Raw genomic sequence first — 5,473 nt, forward strand, 5'->3', positions numbered from 1 at the left:
TTCCACCGACCCCCCCCCCCCCCCCCCCCCCCCCCCCCACCACCACCACCCAACACCCGCCCCCAAATGGTAAGGACAGTTGTACGTGGTAGAGCAGTGCGACATTCCTGTGCTAGCCAAGAGCCTGTGATTGGGCACGAAAAGTCCCCCAGAAGGCAGTGACCAGTGATGCCCCCTACAGCCCACGACAGCTCCAGCCAGTGTGGTGATGAACTGTAGTTCCCACAGCAGCACACTTTTTGCAGGCAGTAACAGCAGCTCTTCACTTTGTAATTCTCTTGCAAATCTTTTATGTGAAATTATTTATGATCCGCTTCTCAAATAAAACAAAATATTTTGCTTGATATTTTCCTTGTCTCCCCTATGTGATTCTACTTCCTGTATTCCAGGGAGACAAGGGAGGCAAATTTGTAGTCTCTTGATATTTTAGGAAAACCAGATCAAACCGATACCAAAATAAAATGAGCATCAACAGATGTTAAATGTTAATTATATTCACTGTGAAAAGGTCCACTGCATCTCAGATTCGTATAGAGACCACTAGGCTAACTTGAGATTTGACATGGTGTCATGGGTGTGAGGAGATTTGTGTGTCGACGTTGGGTTTCCATTCAGCAAGTTTGCACGATTTTAGGGGAGGCCACAGCCTCGAATCCCATTAAGAGCTGTTGGAAATCCGTTGGTTGAGACTGGTACAGCAAGGATGTGTGCAACCAAACATTCCTCTCTGTTGAGACATGCTTCTTTTGCAGTTTCTTTTACATAGTTTTCACTGACTGGGTTTCACATTCACGTTCACGTTCATAGTCGTCAGCCATCGACAGTTGTGAAGTGAGTAGTAAAATAAGGATCTGACAGTGGTGTTTTTCATAGCTGTGGCATTATAGTTATAAAAGCTTTCTTCATCCACAGCACAGGCAGTGTGCAGTGCAGAGCATCACAGGCTGGGCTAGAAGCAGCGGTGTGAGACAGCATCCAGCTGCCCAGTCACACCCAGCACCTCCCCGATTGACCTTGCTAGGTTAGTAAAAATAAATAGAAGCCGAAACGCACAGGGGTGGCAGCAGATCGCAGAACAAAATGTTCTTCCAGTGGCAATGGAACTTTCCACAGTAACTGTTCTGCAGTTGGAACACCCGTAGAGAGTCGCTCTCCCCAGCTCCGAACCTGTAAATATGTAACAGAAGGGTTTTTTTTTTTTTTTTTTTTTTTTGGTATTGTGGTTCAGTTTTTTTCGAAACATAGCTCTTGTTACAATGATGGCGCGCTAGGGGGAGACAGAGTGATAATCCACACAGCCCAGGTAGATTATTGGAAGGGGAATATTTACACGAGAACATGAAACACTGTCAGATAGTAATCAATATTGCGGTGACTGGGTAGGAAGAATAAATCGCTGGTTGTTGGTGAGCTGACTGACCAACACTGGAAGGAGTGTGCAGTGTATGTGGTAGTCGAGTACACACGAGTGCAGAGCGGTTTTCAGAAGAGAAATGGCATGTGCAAACAAATAAATCAGATGGTTGGAAATGCGAAACTAATGATGCGTTACAGATGATGAATAAGGGATTCTGAAGAACAGTACCAGAAGATTAAAACCAGAAGAGCGGAACAGTTGTGAGGAAGAGGCCCTGGAGCTTGGAGCTGTTCCTCTTCTTGGCTGTTCTCTCCTGCCTTTGGCTGGTACACAGGGCTATTGGTATGATACTTGACCAACAAAATGATTGGGATAGAACCATCGGAGACTGTGTTTATTCTGGGCTGGAATTCTTTTGGAATATTGGCATTTACCAGAAAATGCCAATTAATGGTGCTGGAATTTAAAAACATAAAGTTTGGATTCCAAATCTGTGTTCTGTTTGGAACAGAATGAAGTTCCAGATGCTATGCAAGTTGCTTAATTACTTCCAGTACGTTAAGATAAAATCCAGCTTTTTCACCGCATTTGAATGTACAGAGCTTAAAGATGAGCAACTACGAAAAATTGTGACACTTTCAGGCGACATCTGTTAGATATTATACAGTTTTGTGCCTCAAATTACATCACTGCACATTCATACAGATTTATAAAGGTGACTAATGTGATTATGAATGTTATATGGTGGTAGAAGGAGCTCTTGAGGTAGACTTAGCTTTGACACCTCATTCGCCTATGAGGAGAGCAAAGAGAAACCTTAAAATCGAATGTGATCATGTGACTGCACAGAATTCTCTGCTCTCTGACATGTGCTTGTGTTCCCTGTCAGCAAAATGATCTCAGATCTGAATATAATCTCAAAACAGGAGTGTCTGAAACCTTTCGGTTAACGTTTGTTGTGGTACAACCAACTTTTTCCTTGACTTCAGGTATGATCACCAGCAACAGTAGACATGGTTACTGGTAAACAGATTGTGACCTGAGTTTCTTCAGAGTACGTGGGTCAACCATAACCATGTCACACACTCATTGCTCACTGACGTCCTCTGATAAAACTGAGACGTTGTGTGGATAGAAACGTACTGTATGGGTTTATTTTGGTCCAGTGGGGAGTTCATGCTTTTGACTTTTGACAGGAACTTTTAAGGAGTTTTTCATTCCAAAAAAAGAACAATTATTCACTGCTAAATGCAGACATGCAGACGTGGACTTTGGCAGTGTTGTTTTGCTTTGGGTTTATCTTTAAACACTGTGGGCCAAAATACATATATAGCTATTGAAAAGCATTAGTTTAAGAATCAGGTTGGAATTAGATACAGATGCTTTCAAGGTATAATTGACATTGGCATTCAGTATGGACAAAACTATAATCAGGTGACTTTGAAATTCAGATGAGCATTGAAAAACAACTTTGGAATTATGACAGATATGTTCAACGCTGGCTTTTATTCAAACCATTTTAATTTAAATGTGCTCACAGGCCACTTTGAAAGATGCAATAATCCTAGGGAACAGCATGGATGGAGTTTGGTTTCCAAACTTTATCAAAAGGGAGTTAATTAGAAATTCCCATCAGACCTAGTGCTATTTATAATTACTGAACATCTGATGTGTGCACTAAAAATACATCCCTGCTGCAAAGTTACAACCCATCTGTGATTATTGAAATTACGTGGTTACTGTATTATCTGCTCTCCAGCTGTATCAAATATGACAGGCCATAATAATGAAAACAATGTCTAACATATTTACAGGTCATTGTGTTGTGAATTGTCATTGTCAGCCATGTCTAATAGGAATTATACTCTGTTTTGTTTTGTGTTTTTTTTCCAGGTATGACACATGTGTGTATGTGTGTGTGTGTGTGTGTGCGTGTGTGTGTGTGTGTGTGTGGGTGGGGTTCATCTTAACTTAAAACTTAACTTTTAACACATATCAAAATTTTAAAACAAATGCTTTTTTAAAGTTTGAACCTGAATGATAATAATAAGAATATTCCCAAAAGCATTTTTTCACCCTACTCTGCATACTGCAAAATGTTTTTTTTTTTTTTTGTCCACGTGTCCAGACAGAAAACTGAATTAGTCCATTTTTTTTTTAAATATACAGTTCAGTTGGACCAGTTTCAGTTGAGCCTGCTTGAGACATTATAGATGCTGCCCAGTTAACTTTGGTTACAAATGAGCGGCTCTGCTTCCTTCAGAGACCCTCTGAAATGGGACGGCACCACATACTGTTTCTGTCCGCTCCGGAACATTGTTGAGCAGGAGACTCTGGCCCGTTTGCCAGTGTCTCAGGTTTCAGAACGTTGAGTCTGCTACTTTGCGGGGAAAATTGCTTGTGGGCCTCTAAACCTCAAAGATTTGATCCAGCTAAAGTTTATGATACCCTTATGCAAGTCTTTTCCGTTCTGCGCTCTGTTCGGTCGTGCAGCATTCATTTACAATATAATGTATTTCAGAAATAAAACACTGAATGCTTTTACCGCTGTGTTATTCGGTGGGTAATTTTTATCATTTCCACCCAAAACCTTCATTATGTATTGTAAGGAAACTGCTGCAATTCAGGATTGATGATTTGATGACTGATGTTTTGCTGACATAACGCTCTATTGCCGTGTTAATAACGTAAAGTGGATTTAGCAGGAATGCCGCTGTTCTTCACGTGTTACGCTAACAGCCAAAAGTGAACGTTGAGCAAAATGGTTCACAGATGCTTCACCCCTGCAGCGTACTCGCATACGCACACACACAGACACACACACAGACACACACACACACACACACACACGCGAACACGGACACGCGAAATGTAACACAAACAAAGCCAGCGAGCGCTGGGTCAGGGACATTTTCTCTACTATGTCGCTCATCTGTCGATGCCACGCTTGTAATTGCCTTTACATTAGATGTTCAGGGCTGTTTCCTGGGCTTGCAGCGGCAAACAAACACAGTGCTGTTGACTGTCTGTATTTAAGCTCACATTGACCATAGCAGGCCCTTCTCTCCAGCCTTCTCCACTACAGTGCCTGTCTGATATTTTCATGGACATGATGACATAGTTTTCCGTTCTGCCCCATTGCATGACTATATTTTCCCATCTTGAAATCCCACAGCTTTTTTTTTTTTTGCCCAGTTATAGCTCCCAGAAAGTATTACAGCTGAATTTAGGCTCAATTAGCAGATAAGCTGTGCTTTCTCAGAGTTGTGCTTCTGTGTACAAAACTAAGCCCCACTTTCTTACAGTCCTGATCTTCTCGCATGCTGAGAGCCCTGTGTCTTTATATAGGCTTTGGGTGTAGTAGTCGCTTCCGAGAAAGCAATTCCTATGGTTCTATGGTCAGCATACAATGTGGTATTGTGTGACATAGGAACTAAAACAAAGATTGCAAGATTGGAATTGGAAAAACATGTTTTGTTTTTGTGTTTTTGTATGTGTGTCCCAGGGCTATGTGGCCTCCTTATGCAGTACTGTTCCTATGGTTTACCCAATGCAGGGAAATGCTTCTTGTCTTCACATTCTCCTACCAAAACAAACCTTAATCACCGCAGATATAACACCCGAAGGTGTGTTATTGTAATGACATGTTATATTTTTGAACAAGAGATTATGAGGGCTTAATGGAGCTGTGCTCTTTGCACGTAGCAGGCGTAGTTTGTGCTCTTTGGCAGCGTGTTGTCTGGTTTAACATCTGCTCTGCTGAAGCAGTGCAAATTGGCCTATTCTGTTTTACAATACTCAGTTATTTACTTAACACTTTCAATGCATTCTCTATTACTGTTTCTCAGCCAGAATTTATTTCTGTGCTCCTTTTCAAAACTATCACTTTAGATGTGAAAAATTAAATCTGGTATTTATTCAACCACAGCTTGACACAAAACAAGAACAGGCTCACAAAACAGAGATGGTTTATTTTGATGAGCATTCCTTCTTCTGAAACTATTAGGTCTGAACTCAAACCATATGTAGAACAACTCGTGGAAGGGTCCTTTATGTAAGTTGGCAAGGAGTTTCTTGAAGCATTAGTATATCATTGATAGTTGCTTATCCAGAAAA

The sequence above is a fragment of the Megalops cyprinoides genome, chromosome 18 (genome assembly GCF_013368585.1).
Source record: "Megalops cyprinoides isolate fMegCyp1 chromosome 18, fMegCyp1.pri, whole genome shotgun sequence".
Taxonomy (NCBI): Eukaryota; Metazoa; Chordata; class Actinopteri; order Elopiformes; family Megalopidae; genus Megalops; species Megalops cyprinoides.